The sequence below is a fragment of the Gopherus flavomarginatus genome, chromosome 1, assembly GCF_025201925.1.
Source record: "Gopherus flavomarginatus isolate rGopFla2 chromosome 1, rGopFla2.mat.asm, whole genome shotgun sequence".
Classification (NCBI taxonomy): domain Eukaryota; kingdom Metazoa; phylum Chordata; order Testudines; family Testudinidae; genus Gopherus; species Gopherus flavomarginatus.
Genome location: NC_066617.1, coordinates 100,823,880 through 100,843,217, shown reverse-complemented (window position 1 = coordinate 100,843,217; position 19,338 = coordinate 100,823,880).

The window sequence follows — 19,338 nt, the reverse complement described above, 5'->3', positions numbered from 1 at the left end:
GATGGACAAGGATGTGGGATTTTAAGGACTACATGTACTGAGGGTGATAAATGGACTGAGTTTTGGGGAGTTTGTTATATATTATGTGGACTATGTTTTGGCAATTAACTGGCCTCAAAGAGGGGTATTACTGAGACAGAGAAAAAGTCTGGTGTGGAGTTACTGGGAACTCTGCAAGGGAAAACTGAGGCAGACAGGCCTGTTCAGAGGGTGCTCCAGGCAGGGGCCACCCTATCATAACTGGCCTATACTCAAAGGCTCTGCTGGCATAGCAATGTCAATCAAGACTGTGAAAAAGTCACCCTGCAACATAGCTATGTCAACAAAAGCCTCAGCGTAGCTGCAGTTATACTGGCAAAAAAGTTATTGTACTGGTATAAGCTGCATCTCCACTATGAGGGTTTGCCAGTATAGCTATACCGGCAAACCCTTTCTAGTGTAGACAAGGCCTAAGTGAGCACCACTTTCTCTGTGTTCCACCATGATGGTTGAGAACAGCTGGAGGAATTTTCCTGCCTGCTTCTTGGATATTATTTATTCATGGCCAGTGGCAGGAAATTGTCAATTGATGGTTCCTGCCTTTAGAGTTCACTTCCCCAACTATCTGCTTAGGATGATTTTCACATAAAACTGCAAAACACATTTGCTCAGCCTTTGTTGGGATTTCTTTCTTTCTGGTTGGATGTTTGTGGCGGACGAAGTCTTAGTAACTTGTGGGACACTGCTGGCTTATTGGGTCAGTGTCTGATGGTTTGTGCATTTTATGGAAAGCGCTTATCTACTGTTGTGTTAATCACTATCTAAGTCAATGAATAAATAACCCAAATATCTGATAGGATTTTCTCATAGACACTCACTAGTTTCATCCAGGGTATCTCTCACCATCTCTCCTCTTCCTTGAGCAAAATCATGAGTTTACCCTAAGTATTATTATTCATTTATTTCTATTACTGTAGCACCTAGGAGCCCAGTCATGGACCAGGACTTCATTATGATAGATGCTGGACAAACACAGAACAAACAACAATCCCGGCCCCAAAGTCCTTCTAATCTAAGCATAAGACAAGAGACAACAGATGGATACAGACATTTGGAGCAGTACAAGGAAAGAATGAGGAAGGATTGTTCAGCATGATAGGAAATGGTCTCAGTGCAACAGTGGCCTAACTGTTGTCAAGTTTTTTATAGGCCTCACAGCACAGGAGAGTTTTGAGGAGGGATTGGAAGGTGGATAATGAGATGGCTTTGCAAATGTTTATGGGGAGCGCCTCCCAAATGTGAAGCAGCATGGGAGAAAACTCAAAGGTGCTTGTTTGAAAACTTAACAAGTGGGTGATGGAGGCTGGTATTAGAGGTGGGAGTTGACATTTCCATAATGAATGAGAGATGGTAGGTAGGATGGGGAAAGGCCATGAAGGACCTTGAAAGTGAAGACAAGCAGCTTGTGTCTGATGCAATAGAGAAGTGTGATCCAGTAGAGGAATGCAACGAGAGGGGAGACATCGTCAAGGCAACAGGCTAGGAAAATGATCTTCACAGCAGGATTCTGAATGAATTTGAGCAATACAGGATTGCATTTGTGAAGGCTAGGGAGAAGGATATTGCAGTAATCAAGATGTAAGAGGATGAGAGTCTAGAGGGGAGTTTTAGCTGTGTCGATGGATAGGAAAAGCCATACTTTAGAGATGTTAGGGAATGAATGTGCAAGATTTAGCCATAGCCTAGGTGTGAAAACCTAAAGATAGGTCCAAGTTAAAGATGATTCCCAGGTTATAGGCCTGAGGACAGGCATGATGGAGGTGCTGTCCACAGCAATGGAGAAAGGAGGTTGGGGGAAGGGCTTGTGGGGAGGAATTGTCATCATGAAAACAGCACCTTATTATTGCAAAGGATTCACTGCACTGAAAAAGGCAGGAACAGGTTGGTGTTTTGCCTCAAATATATATAAATTTGATCTGATTTTTCTCCTGTGAAGGTGGGGGAAGGGAGAGACAGTGGGTGTGCCAGGGCATTACAGTATGCAGAAGGGGCTGGCTTAGAAAGAATAAGAGAAGAAAAGAGATGATCTCCTTCCACCATTGCTGGTGGCTTCACTGCAGGCCTCTTGTGTCTGTGCTGCTCAGATCAGTTCTTGGGCTGATAGGGCCTAAAAAGGCCACTGGCTGGCCTGCAGGTAGCATGTCAGAGACCTTGCAAAGTCCTGTAATCTGTTTAATACTTGGTTGACCAGCTTCTGAAAAGTGGTTCCTGCATTTATTAACCCAAATGGCATCACTTTCAATGCATATAGTCTCATATCAGTAATAAAAGCAGATTTTTTCTGTTCATCATCATTTAAAAGAATTTCCCAGTACTCCTTCACTAAATCAAAAGAGCCGAGATATTTAGCTTTGCTTAAGATATCCAGCATTTAATCAATTCTAGGCATAGGATAAGCATCTGGCACTATGACAGCATTGAGTTTCCTACAGTCAACACAAAACCTCATGGTGTTGTCGTTCTTAGGGATCAAGGCTGCAGGTGATGCCCAAGAGCTGGCAGACTCTTTAATTACTCATGGGCCGGCATGCTTTGTATTTCTGTGTGAATTTGCTCTTGCACATTGCTCTGCTGGGAGATGGCTATGGTCCTCCAGTAATGATTTTATGAATCAACAAGGGGGTCTTCCTTAGCTTGCTGGAAAACACTTCTCTGGGTTCTTGCAGCACAAGTAACGCCTCTGCCTTTTCAACTGGTCTTGACTCACCGCAGACATTGATGCTTTCCAGAGATGAGCCAGTTTGGCATTCAGGCATCAAATCATAGAATCATAGAAGATTAGGGTTGGAAGAGACCTCAGGAGGTCATCCAGTCCAACCCCCTGCTCAAAGCAGGACCAACCCCAACTAAATCAGCCCAGCCAGGGCTTTGTCAAGCTGGACAAATAATGAGGTGGTGTCCCTCAGTTTCCCATTCTGCACCACAGAGCATGTTTACCATGGCTTCTCTGCTGTGGTAAGCTTTAAGTTTGTTTACATATGCAAGGTGTGGGTCAGCATTACCATGAGGCATTTTAACATGGTATGTGTTTTCATTCACCTCTTCCATCACCTGTAAAGATCCTTCCCAAGAATTTTGCATTTTATATGTTTTCCACAGGGCTTAATACTAACACCAAGTCCCCTATTTCAAAAGACTGTTTAGAAGTAGGTAGGTCATGCCATTCCTTTTATTTGGACTGGCTATCCCTGAGGTTAGTCTCAGCTATACCCATAATATCTTTTAACTCTTTCCTGAACCTTTGTACATATTCAGCAAAAAGAACATGAGTACTTGTGGCACCTTAGAGAATAACAAATTTATTTGAGCATACGCTTTTGTGGGCTACAGCATCCGATGAAGTGGGCTGTAGCCCACGAAAGCTTATGATCAAATAAATTTGTTAGTCTCTAAGGTGCCACAAGTACTCCTGTTCTTCTTGCTGATACAGACTAACACAGCTGCTACTCTGAAACCTGTACATATTCAGTTACTGGTTCTCCCTTAGCCTCAGTGTCCCCTTCCCAGGAGTCTCTGAGGAGATCTAGGGGTCCCCTCACTTTCTATTCTGTATAGGAGATGAAATGGGGAGAACCTGGTTGATTCTTGGGTCACCTCCTGCAAGCGAATAGGGTAGCATTTCACCCGAGGCTTGAACTCTCTTATTTGCATACATTCCCAGCATAGATTTCAGAGTTCCACTTAATCTCTCCACTAGTGCATTTGTCTCTGGGTGATGTGGTGCAGCTTTTAGTTGATTCACCCCACACAACTTCCAGAACTCACTGAACAGCTGAGACATGAAATTTGACCCACGGTCAGATAAAATCTCTTTAGGGAAACCCACTAGGCTAAAAATAGGGAAAAGGGCTTTTTCCACAGAATCAGCCCCTGTGTTAGTTAGAGCAACTGCTTCAGGATAGCTAGTGGCAAAGTTAACTACCACGAGGATGCATTTCTTCCCCCTTTGGGTAGGATGCGGTTCCCAGTTGCCTGTGACACTTCACATAGCCTTTCTGCAATACAGTCTGTTTCTTTTTTATGCAGGGCACAATTTGTCCCAGCTAGGGGTTTCTTGGGTAGGACTGATCATTGCTTGAGGATTGTCCACCCCTAGTTCCCACATCTTGATTTCACACTGACATTTCTTTTTGTGGTCTTCTAGTTTGTTTTCATTCTCTTCCCATTCATATTGGATTCAAAGGGTTTCCAACTGCAGTTTCTCTCACTATAGCTGCATCCATTCGGGGCTCACTTGTAAGCTGGAGGATCTATTTCTTCCTGAAGCTGTAGACTCTGGGACCTCAGATGAGTCCAGGCAAGCTGCCTGCCCTCCCTTGGCTTTGTCATAATCCACGAGGAGGCTCTTAACTCCTCTGGCTTTTTTCCAGCATGGAATATGCAATGATCTGAACATAATTCTTCTATTTTTTGGTGCTTTTGCCATATGTTTCTTTGCTCATCTTGCCCTTGTTTCTGTTCTCTGTCTCTCATCTGAAATAAACAAACAGAAAACAACAAACTATAGCCTTTCTTTGACTGCTCCCAGCCACCACACTTGAGACTCACTTAAACTGTTACACTTTAAGCATGAGTGTAACTCTCAGTTCAAAGAGCAAGCTGTATATAAATCCTGTTTAGACTACACCACTATCACATTCTGGAGTGCAATCCAGACAAGCGAGAGATTGCCACCAAGTGCCCTGCAACCTGGGGGCCTCACAATTCTTTGGTGCAAGTCTCACCTGGGTTCCTCATAAACAGCCAGCCAGCATGCAGGTCACACCAAGTACCTGTGGATAGCTACAGCCTGCCAGGCAACACTGAGCCCAGCAACCTCGGTTACTACTTGCAGGGTAACCACAACACACTCCCAGTTCTGAATTTTCCTCAAAGACACGTGTTATGCAGTGCCGAGCCCTCTCCTGGACAGTTCAGATATCAGTCCATTGCCCCAGCAAGCGGTCAATATACAACGATTTGCCACTTTAATTGGAGTTCCCAACATTTCAGTTTAAACACAGCACTGGATTAGTTTGATTAAGACTAAAACAAGGATCTTTTTCTACAAAGAGAGATTTTAAGCAAGTACAAATTCAAGGCAGTAAATTCAGACATGGTTACAAAAGAAATAAAGATAAAATGCTTTCTAATGGTAAAACTTAACAAGCTAGACTTGGCTCAATATAAAATCCTTACCATGTGCTCCCAGCAACAGAGATGACCAAATTTCAGGTCAGGATCTCTCCCAAAGTGAAAGATACCCCATGATATTTCCCCCTATCTGTTTTTGCCCCTCACTTTTATAGTCCAGTCACCCTTTGAAATGCATTTGCCTAAGGGTTCCCCCTAGATAAAGTTAATTCCCACTATGAGGATGCAGACAAAGAGTCTCGTGGTGGAAGAGGTTCCGTGCTGTTGTTTGCTAAAATGCAGGCCGGTCTGTTCCTGCCCCCTGACTGTCTCAACCACTTTGTTTACTACTTATATGTAAATTGGGGTAAACACACATTCCATGGTTTAAGACAGAGCTGCTTAATGGGCCCTTCCTAATCAGAGCTCTATGAGTCTGGACATGTGCTACCAACATCATTCAGATGGAATTCATAACTTTACATATAATGTTGCTACATGTCACCATGATATTATTGACCTGTGAGTTATTAGTTTTCAAATACCTCATAGGGCATATTTTGGACAAAGATTATTACACTGGTGTGTAGGGTGTGAATACAGGTGTGCAATCGGTCACGAGGGCCTAGAATGGAGGATGCAGAGGGACGATTTGCTTCCTGCTACCTGAACAGTTCAAACCCATCATCTTTTTGGGAAGAAAAAGAGGCTAATGTGTACCATCCGACTGGGAGGGGGCTGGGGGTCCCCTCCATTTCTTCTGTTGTCATGGTCTGTTTCCTTCTCTTTAACATGCAGTTCCCCTCTTCCATCTGCTGGCTGGTGCATTAGAGGAAGGGAACTGGGAGCGGGAAGAGATCAGTGCTGAGTGGTCTCCGTTTTGCAGTGTCAGCTGCAGGAGAGGTGTAAGTGGTGTGGAATCTGGGTTTAATTCAGTGCTTCCTCCACTTTTCTAGAAAGTGTGGATCATGCGTGAGAGGATCAGCAGAGAATGGCAGGGCTGCTTGTCATGGAAAGAGGGGGACAAAGGCTCTTGTCAGTGATCAAATGGGTTCACAGCCACCCCTCACCCCGTCCTTCTCCCTGTGCCCAGGATGGAATCTGGAGCCCAGGTGGCTTCAGCCCAGCTAAAAAAGAAATCCCACTCATCTCCTAAATACTTCAAAATGCAGCTGATGAAGGTGGCTGAGTTGGGTGAAAGACTGAATATGAGGGTGTTAACTGCAAGTGAATTGATAGTCTAAGTGAGAAAGGGCTGTGGTCACCCCTTGAAGGAGACCTGCCCAACCCAGCTTGGTTACAGTCTGCTGGACACAGCATAGTGCGGGGGGGAGGGGCAAACTATGGCCCACGGGACGCATCTGGCCCATCAGACATTTTAATCCGAACCTTGAGCTTTTGCTGGGGAGTGGGGTCTGGGTCTTGCTCTGTTCTGCAGGTACCGTGGCTTCGCACGGCTCCTGGAAGCAGCGGCATGTCCCGCCTCCTATGCGTAGGGGCAGCCAGGGGTGCCCCCACCCCATGTGCTGCCCCCGCAGCTCCCATTGGCTGGGAACCATGGCCAATAGGAGTTGTGGAGGCGGTGCCTGCAGACAGGGCAACGCACAGAGCTGCCTAGCTGTGCCTCCATGTAGGAGCCAGAGGGTGGACATGCCGCTGCTTCCAGAAGCTGCTTGAGATAAGTGCCACACGGAGCCTGCACCCCTGAGCCTCCCCCCACACCCCAACCCCCTGCCCCAGCCCGGATCCCCCTCCCACCCTCTGAACCCCTCAATCCCACCATGGACTGCCCTCCTGCACCCCAAGCCCCTCATCCCCAGCCCCACCCCACAGCCCGCACCCCAGCCAAAGCCCTTACCCCCTCCTGCACCCCAATCCCAATTTCATGAGCATTCATGGCCTGCCATACAATTTCCATACCCGGATGTGGCCCTAAGGCCAAAAAGTTTGCCCACTCCTGGCATAGTGGTTCTTCAAGACTCTCTCTGGGGTGCTGAGAATCCTATTGGGGAAAGTGAAAAAGACCTACCCCTATGTGCAAAGCCATAGCTGCAATTTTATAGACACTGCTGCTTGCCAGTTGCTTCCATATGTCCTCCTCCTTGTACTGTGAAAAGGGCCTTGTGGCCATCATCCCAAGTCAGCATTACAGCAGCCTGACGGAATCTACCCTGCAAACAAAAGGTGCGGTGCATGGGGGATGCTTAGCTAGGCTGCTGCAGGATGACCGGGGCCAGATCCATTGAGCTAGCTGGACACAATCAGAGGAGGGGGAGGCAGAGCGAGGGCAAAGGAGGATCCCCAGGCAGAGGAGGGGGAGCAGGGGGACTCCCCAGGCAGACTATAGCCAGCCATACAACCCACACAAGTTTAGAGGCTTATCTCTTGTCTGGCTCCTTCCCCTTCCCCCCCCCACCCCACTCCTCAGCCACAGGAGTCGCTTTGGAAGTGGTGTGCACCCTGGCTGGCAGGCTGCTGGAGGAGTCTGTAGCCTCAAATTACACAGCAACAGAACCCTGGGCATAAAATTAGCAGCAGAGTTTTGTGTATGAGGCACTGGGCAAAAATGTCACATTCAGCAGAACTCTGGGCAGAGAGAGAGGGAGCTGAAGCTGGGGGGCATTACCCCTGTCCCCCAACTCTCTCCTCCCTGCACTAGATGTGTCCACTTCCCTGGACTCCGGAACCCACTGGCTTGAAATAAAGCACTTCTGGGGAGAAGAGTCATTTCAGTGTGTGGCTGAGAAACAGGATTATTTTGCCTTTTCCTTCTATCTCATTTTCCCTTCCCACTCCCATTCATTTCTCTCTTCTCATTCTGAAAATCCCTCTCTCTATTCTCAGCCCCTTGTAGGGGAATTCCCCTTGGCCCTGCAAAGGATACTCAGCACCCAGCATGGAAATGTGCTCCCCCCCTGCCCGCCCGCCCTCCTATGATTCTCAGGGAGTATTTTGTTGCAGTGGGCACTTGGACTCCACAAGCTGTTTGCCATGAAGTCTGGAAAACTAATTAAAGCACTGGCAAGAGGGGTGAGGGCACCCAGGCAGAGACTGGCAGCCACTCAGGGGCTGGGTTCTTCAGATACTATGCCAGCTGCAGATGTCTCATTCAGAAAATGTCATGGGTTGAGGGATTATTCTGGCTTCATCCTCACATCTTAAAAAGAGTAAAAGCCTTGGGATGCCAGTGTTGAATTGCCCCGAAATCTGTGTGTGTGAAAGAGAATTCTTCAGGGGCATCTGTATGCAGCTGTGGATTGTCCAGAGGCACAGATATACATGCGCTCCAGTTGCCCAGGGACCTGTGTGTGTGTGTATAGATTCACGCAATATTCAGAATCTTGCCACATTTCTGTCGGGTTCAAAGCACTGACACTACCCAGGTCCAGGCGACGAGTTGCTAGACTAGATATCTTTCAGGCACAGAGACCTGTTTTCATTTCTTCTCCCCACTTGCATTCTGCATTCCAGCAGATCTCATAGAATCATAGACTTTAAGGTCAGAAGGGACCATTATGATCGTCTAATCCAGGAGTAGGCAACCTATGGCACGCGTGCCAAAGGCGGCACGCGAGCTGATTTTCAGTGGCACTCACACTATCTGGGTTCTGGCCACCGGTCTGAGGGCTCTGCATTTTAGTTTAATTTTAAAGTAAGCTTCTTAAACACTTAAAAAATCTTATTTACTTTACATACAACAATAGTTTAGTTATATATTATAGACTTATGGAAAGAGACCTTCTAAAAATGTTAAAATGTATTACTGGCACGTGGAACCTTAAATCAGAGTGAATAAATGAAGACTTGGCATACCACTTCTGAAAGGTTGCCGACCCCTGGTCTAATCTGACCTCCTGCACAACACAGGCCACAGAATCTCACCCACTCCTGTAACAAACCCCTAACCTATGTCTGAGCCCCCGAAGTCCTCAAATCATAGTTTAAAGACTTCAAGGTGCAGAGAATCCTCCAGCAAGTGACCCATGCCCCACGCTACAGAGGAAGGCGAAAAATTCCCAGGGCCTCTGCCAATCTGTCCTGGAGGAAAATTCCTTCCCGACCCCAAATATGTCAATCAGCTAAACCCTAAGCATGTGGGCAAGACTCACCAGCCAGACACCCAGGAAAGAATTCTCTGTAGTAACTCAGATCCCACCTCATCTAACATCCTATCACAGGTCATTGGGCATATTTACCACTAACAGTCAAAGATCAATTAATTGCCAAAATTAGGCTATCCCATCATACCATCCCCTCCATAAACTTATCAAGCTTAGTCTTGAAGCCAGATATGTCTTTTGCCTCCACTGCTCCCCTTGGAAGGCTGTTCCAGAACTTCACTCCTCTGATGGTTAGAAACCTTCGTCTAATTTCAAGTCTAAACTTCCTGATGGCCAGCTTATATCCATTTGTTCTTGTGTCCACATTTTGTTACTTAGCTTAAATAATTCCTTTCCCTCCCTGGTATTTATCCCTCTGTTATATTTATAGAGGGCAATTGTATCTCCCCTCAGCCTTCTTTTGGTTAGGCTAAACAAGCCAAGCTCTTTGAGTCTCCTCTCATAAGACAGGTTTTCCATTTCTCAGATCATCCTAGTAGCCCTTCTCTGTACCTGTTTCAGTTTGAATTGACCATTCTTAAACATGGGAGACCAGAACTGCACACACTATTCCAGATGAGGTCTCATCAGTGCCTTGTATAAAGGTACTAACATCTCCTTATCTCTACTGGAAATATCTTGCCTGATGCATCCCAAGACCGAATTAGCTTTTTTCACGGCCATATCACATTGGCGACTCATAGTCATCCTGTGATCAACCAATACTCCGAGGTCCTTCTCCTCCTTTGTTACTTTCAACTGATGTGTCCCCAGCTTATAACAAAAATTCTTGTTATTAATCCCTAAATGCATGACCTTGCACTTTTCACTACTGAATTTCATCCTATTACTTTTACTCCAGTTTACAAGGTCATCCAGATCTTCCTGTATGATATCCCAGTCCTTCTCTGTATTGGCAATACTTCCCAGCTCTGTGTCATCCACAAACTTTATTAGGTTTCAGAGTGGTAGCCATGTTAGTCTGTATCAGCAAAAAGAATGAGGAGTACTTGTAGCACCTTAGAGACTAACAAATTTATTTAAGCATAAGCTTTCGTGGGCATCCGATGAAGTGGGATTTAGCCCATGAAAGCTTATGCTTAAATAAATTTGTTAGTCTCTAAACTTTATTAGCACATTCCCACTTTTTGTGCCAAGGTCAGTAATAAAAAGATTAAATAAGATTGGTCCGAAAACTGATCCCTGAGGAACTCCACTAGTACCCTCCCTCCAGCCTGACAGTTCACCTTTCAGTATGACCTGTTGTAGTCTCCCCTTTAACCAGTTCCTTATCCACCTTTCAATTTTCATATTGATCCCCATCTTTTCCAATTTAGCTAATAATTCCCCATGTGGAACAATATCAAATGCCTTACTGAAATTGAGGTAAATGAGATCCACTGCATTTCCTTTGTCTAAAAAAATCTTGTTACCTTCTCAAAGAAGGAGATCAGGTTGGTTTGGCATGATCTACCTTTTGTAAAATTATATTGTATTTTGGCCCAATTACCATTGATCTCAATATCCTTAACTACTTTCTCCTTCAAAATTTTTTCCAAGACCTTGCATACTACAGATGTCAAACTAACAGGCCTGTAGTTAACCAGATCACGTTTTTTTCCTTTCTTAAAAATAGAAACTGTGTTAGCAATTCTCCAGTCATACGGTACAACCCCTGAGTTTACGGATTCTTTAAAAATTCTTGCTAATGGGCTTGCAATTTTATGTGCCAGTTCCCTTAATATTCTTGGATGAAGATTATCTGGGCCCCCCGATTTAGCCCTATTAAGCTGTTCGAGTTTGTCTTCTACCTTGGATGTGATAATATCTACCTCCATATCCTCATTCCCATTTGTCATCATACCATTATCCTTAAGCTCCTCCTTAGCCTCATTAAAGACTGAGGCAAAGTATTTGTTTAGATATTGGGCCATGCCTAGATTATCCTTAACCTCCACTTCATCCTCAGTGTTTAGTGATCCCACTTCTTCTTTCTTTGTTTTCTTCTTATTTATATGGCTATAGAACCTTTTATATTGGTTTTAATTCCCTTTGCAAGATCCAACTCTACATGGTGTGACAAAGTTCCTCCTCTACCTTGGTAGGTCCTGCGCTTATTAACGGATTTGCTCACCTCAGTGATCTTCCCCTCTGGTGGAACCCACAGTCTGGGTCAACTCCTCCTATGTCTGATCAGGAGTTGGGAGCTTTGGGGGGAACCCAGGCCCACCTTCTACTCCAGGTTCCAGCCCAGGGCCCTGTGGATCGTAGCTGCATGACAGCTCAACTCCCTGGGCTACTGCCCCATGGCCTCCTCCAAACACCTTCTTTATCCTCACCACAGGACCTTCCTCCTGGTGTCTGATAATGCTTGTACTCCTCAATCCTCCAGCAGTTCACTCTCAGCTTCTTGCACCTCTTGCTCCCAGCTCCTCACACCCCAATCTCACTAACTAACTGGGAGGCTTTTAACTAGTTCCAGCCAGCCCTTGATTGGCTTCAGGAGGCCAAATCAACTGCCTTCTAGAAAGATCTTAATTGGCCCCAGGTGTCTTGATTAACCTGGAGCAACTTCCATTTGGTTACCATGGTCCTAGGGATTTGTTTAGCCTGGGGCTAGCATACCTGTTCCTTACTACTTTACTGTAGCCATCTGGCCTTGCCCCATCACAATGGCTTTTGGCCTTTCTCACTTTATCCCTACATGTTCTGACCTCAATAAGGTAACTTTCCTTGCTGATCCCTCCCATCTTACAGTCTTTGTAGGCTTTCTGCTTTTTTCTTAATCACCTCTCTGAGATGCTTGCTCATCCAGCTTGGTCTACAACTCCTGCCTATGAATTTTTTCCCCTTTCTTGGGATGCAGACTTCTGATAGTTTTTGCAACTTTGACTTGAAGTAATTCCACGCCTCCTCTGCCTTTAGATCTACAAGGTCTTCAGTCCAATCCACTTTCCTAACTAATTTCCTTAATTTTTTAAAGTTAGCCCTTTTGAAATAAAAAACCCTAGTCACAGATCTATTTTTGTTTATCTTTCCATTTAATCTGAACTGAATTAGCTCATGTTCGCTCGAACCAAGGTTGTCCTCTACAGTCATTTCTTCTATGAGTCCTCACTACTCACCACAACCAAATCTAAAATGGCATCCCCTCTTGTTGGTTCAAGATCTATAAGCTCCCTTCATCTACCATGGTCTATAACTCAAGAATAGCATTCTCCTTTGGGGGGAAGAGGAAACAGTTCTTCAGCTTTGTTGTCATTCACTTGCAAACACTGATATTTTAGAGCACACAGTAAGGGTATGTTTTTAAAGCGTTAAAGCTTTTCCATTTTTTTGAGCCTGAATATGTTGCTGTGGATGACTTCCACTGGCAGTTGAAGCCAAGCTGTTGATAATCACACTCCCCTATCACCTTTTACCTGACTCTCTCAAACAGCTTTCTCCAGATTCAGTAACTAACCCTCACTACATCCCTGGGAGGGAGGGATTATTATGTCCATTTTGCAGATGAGGAAGCTGAGACAGAGAGATCACACAGCAAATCAATAGCAAACTTGGAACAAAATCCACTCTGATTCCCAGTCCCCTGCTCTAACCAAAGCCCAGTCTAGGTTTTGGATAGTAAATCGACCTCTGGATAGTAAGCTATGGGAGCCGCAGGCAAACTTCCACCACCCACACTTGGAACAGAAGGTTTGGCAGCTGGGAGTGGGGTCACTGGGGTGAGTTCACTCACCAACTTTATTTTCTCTAGCAGAGAGGATGAATCCATGAGGCGGCAGCAGGTGAGGCAGGTCACAGGTGTATACTGGGCACAATGGTGATAGAGTAGGCCACAAGAGAAAATTAGCCATAAGGCTTTGTAAAATTAGTGAACTGGGGACTTTTCTGCACCAAAAAGTTGTACTGCTTTGTCTATATAGTGAGAGTGATTCAACATCCCCTCTCCCCAGTGCAGACAGAGTTATACTGGTATAAAAGTGTTTATACCAGGGGTCGGCAACCTTTCAGAAGTGCTGTGCCGAATCTTCATTTATTCACTCTCATTTAAGGTTTCGCATGCCAGTAATACATTTTAACATTTTTAGAAGGGCTCTTTCTATAAGTCTATAATACATAACTAAACTATTGTTGTATGTAAAGTCAATAAGGTTTTTAAAATGTTTAAGAAGCTTAATTTAAAATTAAATTAAAATGCAGAGCCCCCCGGACTGGTGGCCAGGACCCGGGCAGTGTGAGTGCCACTGAATATCGGCTTACGTGCCACCTTCGGCACACGTGCCATAGGTTGCCTACCCCTGCTTTATACGGAAAGGAGAATAAGGTATACCTATATAAGGCACCTTTGTACTTTGTATAACTGGCATTTACAAGATAGCTAAAGATAATCTAAATTAAGTGGTTAGGGACAGGGTGTTTTGATTTGAATAAAGTATCACCCAAACCTTGACCCCAAACCTTCTTGAAGAGTGGAAAAATTCAGTTTGCTCTTTTGTTGGTCTGTTGGGTTTCTTTCAGGTATGAGCCAGAAGTGTAGCTGTTTCTGCACTGAACAGCAGCTGTTTATACTGGGGTGGCTGGGGGGGGGGGTGTTCCCCTAGGTCCTTAGGTGTTTACAGATAAACAAATGAATCAGATGAAAGAAAAGTCTTCGGCTGATGAGGTCGCTGTTGCCAGTGTATACCAGTTTGTGCTGTTCCTTAGTGAGGAGCAGTTGCTGGTGCACAGCTCTCTCTTTCTGAAGAAGATTCCTGGAGAAAAATAAGAAGCTGTGTACCTATTGCTCTGTCTACAGTGGCCAGATTCTGAAGCTCCTATGTGCCTGGAGTGCATGGGCTCGGCTCTCCTGCTCATAACCCAGCCATCTCCAGAGCCTAATACAATAGGCAGGTCCCCTGCTAAATTTTGACAGGCCTAACTAAGGTGAACCTTTGGTGTTAGCAGTTCCTTGCTCTGCTGTCACCAAGGTTACCTCCGTAGCACACTCAGACATTCTCACTGGTACTGCTAGGCCCACTCAGCAACCTGCTGTGTCTCATGGCCTTCCCCTTTGCATCCTTTGCTCTGGAACTGGTAAGTTACCTCAACAAAGAAGCTAAATGTTCTGCAGCTGCTGCATGAACCCCCGCCTTTCCCGCTCAGCTTTACCTTGGGACTTCGTCCCCCTCTGAGTGCCATAAAAGCAACAAACTCATTCATCAAGCAAAACATCCTGCTGTCATGGTAAGAAGTCTTGCAGGCCTTCGTCACCAAAGAGACCTTAACAAGGTCAAAGAGGAATCCATATCTCCCTTGAGGTTTCACAGGAACAAAAGGAGCTGTTTTCCTCAGACAGGAGACCATATGATCCGGATGTCAGCACAGGGAAAGTAGTCAAACACTTTTATACCAGACGGCTATAAATGAAAGCCATTCACTCAGTGCTATTAGATTTCAGGATACAGATTCTGCAGAATCCAGTCCAAGTCAGTTCAGACAGTGCTGTGATGGTGGCTAACCTCAATAATTCAGGAGGGACAGAGTAGCCTTGCTAAGGGAAAGATTACTTCTCCTGAAATGGGGAAAAATGGCTCTCTTATTTCTCAAAGCAACCCAGGTATTTGGGGAACTCAGCCTCACAACAGATTATCTCCACTATTCTAGCATAAATCTTAGAAAGTGCAGCCTCAATCTATAAATATTTCACTGGGGCCTGATTCTCTGACTCTTATTCATTCTCAGTAGAGTCTTATTCCATGAATAGTGCCATTGATTTCTTTGTGACTATTGGTGAAGTAAGGTGAGCCATGGAGAAACTAGGGTGTGACAAATCTACAGCAAGAATCTATAATAGACAGGTTATACAGGTAAAATTGTCTCTGTTGCTACAAATCACAGCCTTCTCTAGGCCTTTCCTCCTTTTATCTGCATTCCCAAGGTGCTCAGAAGACTAATGGGAGAGAAAATAAACTGATTAGCATAGCCTCAGATTGCAAAGAAGCTGTTTTGCCTGTCTGGCTCTGTTGACCCTAGTTATGCTCTGGTTTCTTCCTCACATGGACAAACTGTTGTCTCATGGGCTGGTCTACTCCATTTCAGCAACCTGTCCCTGTAGGCACTGATTGTGAGAGGCTGAGCCTGAAGCCCCAAGTGTAATCTGCCTCGGTCAATATTCATTCAAGTCATTCATTCATTAAAAAATAACCGACCAGTGATGAGCATTACAGTGTGTGAAGAATCTTTTCATGGTATGCTGATAGGTGTATTTCCTCCTTCATGTGCCAGATAGCTGAATTTTTAAAAGTTCCCTAATGGTTACCTAAAGATATTCTAATTCTTAGGACCTTAAAGAGCCAAACTTCTGCATTTAGCATTATTAAAGGCTCTTCTGTTGGGGGTTTCTCTGTAGGACCTTTTGCCTCAGTCAATAGTTTTCCATGAGCAGTCATGCATCTAAAGCCCAGATTCCATGGTAGTGGCTCAGTCTGGTGCTCAAAAGACATTGCCACTCCTCCTTTTGAACTGAAGGTCACTACAATATTTCTTTAGGACATGGTTCTGCCGTCTTACTCATGTCAACTAGCGTGTCACTCTGGAAATAGCACCATCGAACTCAGTGTGAGAAATGGTGGCAGAACCAGGCCCTGAGATTTTCTTTTGTTCAAGGTAGTGTTTTTGGGTTGTGAATACCTTAGCCAGAAGCCTGAGAGAAACTGCAGGTCTTTTCTGCAAATTCCCATTAGCTGCATTGCACCCTGGCAAAGCAATCTTGAAAATGGTGCCCTGTATCAATTCAAAGCAAAATTCCATCTTTAGTATTATTCAATAGTCCCTCATGTTTCCTCTTCTCCCAGCATGAAATGTAACATGGAAAGGATCATGCACTCACTGCCTGATGCAAACGGAGCCATTAAACGTTACTTGACGAGGATAGAAACATTCAGCTCACTTGATTAACTCTTTGTCTCTTATGGAGCAGCATAAAAAGACAAAGCAGCTTCAAAAGCATGGAGTCACTGGAAAAATCTTTAAATCAAGATTGGACATTTTTCTAAAAGATATGCTGTAGTTCAAATGGGAGTTAACTCAGGGAAGGTGTTATACAGAAGGTCAGACTAGATGATCACAGTGGTCCCTTCTGGCTTTATGATTCTTGAATCTATGATTTCTTGATGGACTCCTTCAGGTAACCTTGAAGCATATCTCCAAGAAGGATAGCCTGATTCTGTAGCAGTGAAAGCCCATCAGACCAGCAGTCGTGGGCAGAATGTGGTGCAGCTTCTACTGAAGTAACTTTCAAAGCAGCCACCTGGTAATACATCAACTCATCTACTAAGTATCGTAAGGTAGACATTACCAGCTGGGCTGATGCAGCTTTTGACCAGCACATGCACAGAGGTATAATTCAGTCATCAAATAAAACAATAATTATAAAGATCTTCTATACCTAGCTGGATGTGAAAGATCTTAATATTATGTAGCACAGTGGCTTGGAGCTGGAGATATCAGTAGCTAGATAGTACAAGCATGGCAGATGAATCGCTAATGGGAACGTAGTTCCAAATCCCAGGAGAGAGGGAAAAAAAAAAGTAATTCAGGTAAATCAGACGTGGCTGATACGAAATGATTCATCTATGCATGTATCTTGCCAGCACAATGTACTATGTCTAATAGTGTGGTAGGTACGATGTTATTTTGGCCGAGCATGCTGGTGAGTGCTGGAATGCTGGCTTCTCTCTGCACATGGTGTTAGAAAAGCAGGTTATTGTTATATTCAGTCATCAGATAAAGAGGCAATACGTTCAGCAACAGAGTAAAATGAACAGGGATCATATTCAGAAAAGAAACTCGACCCATTCAGAGACCAATTTGTAAAGAAAACAGCGCTCCCACATTCAGTTCAATATACCTGAACAGCAAGTGGCATGTATCTCAATGAATACTGGTTCCTTGTCATCTGTATGGTCAGTATGATGTCAGTGTGACAAGGGAACCTTGGATTACATTAACCACCAATACATCCTGTAAATACCCAGAGTCTACCAAGAACTCCAGGCTAGCACTGATATTGGCCGCAGTGCCTTGGACAGCATAGTAAAGGTGCAGATTACAGTAGCCTTCAGCAGTCGTGACTTGCTTTTCTTTTTTTACACTGTGGCTGGAGGAGATTATATTGGGTAATCCCTCTTCTTGGAAGGCAACACCCTATTGCATAGGTGAAAAGTGAACAAGCCATGTGTACCACATCATGTCCTCTTTAGGCTCCTTTGTTCCCCTGGTCTATCTTACATGCCATTTGAGAGGACGAGATGTAACTTGTATGTGTTTTGTCGAACATCGTTCATGCAGATGAGACCCAATGATCTCAAAAATTCCCCACCAACCCACTTATCCCTATCCAATGGAGAATGCCCTCTACTGGTGTCACTCCCAATCCTTTGCACTCAACCCTGGGGTCTCCTTTCCCAATGTACTGCCAACTTAGGTTCCCCTTTAATTTTTCCTGAGCCAGCACAGGTTGGATCTTGTGAGTAAGGCTTCTTCTGTTCAAGGTGATCTGGCCTTATTTCCCTCTGGGTATCAGGAGGAAGCAAGAGGATAGCAGTTAGGAAGCTCCATTAACAGGTGCCCCAGGGGAAGGGAAGAGAATACTGTGTCTGCCTCCTCAGGTTACATGAGCACTGCACATGCAGCAGGGCTTGCAGAGAAAACAGAGCAAACAGCAGAGCACGAAGGTCCAGAGGGATACTTATGTGCAACATCTCTTCCCTGTAGCTGTTGTACTCTCTGCTCATGCAAGCTGCACAGGGGAGGGGACTGCAGGGACAACCAGCAAAGAACCCGGGGGTCTCTCTTTGCAATCCCCCGAGATCAGCAGCCATCAGCCTCTTCTTGCTAAAATACAAGTCCAGCTCAGACTCCTTGTAATGATGCTTCCCATTCATCTCTGGGAACTGCATCCAGGGGAGGGTCAGAGTTCTCTTTGCAAGGCAGATTCTAGCTTGACTGTAACAGTTTTAAGCAGGTTTCCACTCTGGAGTATGCTGGCTGGGTCCATGCAAGCCCCAAACTTTCTGTCAGCTGGCCCAACGAGGATTAAAAGGAGCCAAATTTGTACTGAATTTGGAGGCAGAGGAGAGACCAGGATTGAAACAGAAAGGAAAGCGCACAGGGAGGCAGAGAGGTTGTGTGAGGAAGCTATTCGATCGGAGAAGGGCCAGGTTATGTGCAACGCTGCTGGAGCATTAGCAGATGACACTGTCCTTCTCTTTTCCTCATTAAGGCTTTGCCAACCCACCCGCTACAGGTGGCGTGTCATCACCTTGTGTGCACAGTGGTAGGGGAGGCAGGGTCCTCTTTGGGTGACAGGAATCCTTGTGGCTAGGAGCCTCAGCAGCAATTGCTGCTTTAGGCCTATGCAGCTGTATTAATCCCTGGCCTTTCAATGGTCCCACTTCTCACTCCCATCGACCCATCATCCCGGGCCCCATCCCGGCTGGTTCCCTGTCCATGATCCCGTTTGAATCTGGAGCCCAAGGGCTGTGGCAGGGGGTGAATTTCGTAACAGCTCTGCCAACCCTTGCTTGGAAAGCTGCACTTTGGCTCCATCTCCTGGCCATATAAGGGAGAGTCCCCAGGAGCCACAGAGCCTCTCTCAGACATGAGGGATTTTCTATAGCCTAAGGGGGTCACAGGCAGGGAGGAGGAGTGCTGTGGATACAGGGATGTGTGGGAGTTTGGACATCAGTGGGAAGGGAGCTGGACAGACCCCTCATGGATTATTTCACACAGAGCCGCACAAAACCTAGGCCCAACTGTGTTCTCTGGGTGATACGTGTCATTATCTAGAGAGGCAAGTGGGGAGGTGGGGAGATGAACTGCTTTTTTGCCAGCCCCTGAGATCCAGATTTCTGCATGATGCCAGTCAGCCTTGCCCTGGTGTTTTTACTGGGCCTGATTCTCCATTGCTCTGCACTCTGCAGGCAGGGACACCAGTGCAAAGACAGTGTGAAACGCTACCAGCCTGGTAGCTTGTGACAGTCCCTTTGCACGGGGGCAGCAGTTTCTGTGTGGTACCTGGCAATAGGGAGTCAGGCTCATCGTT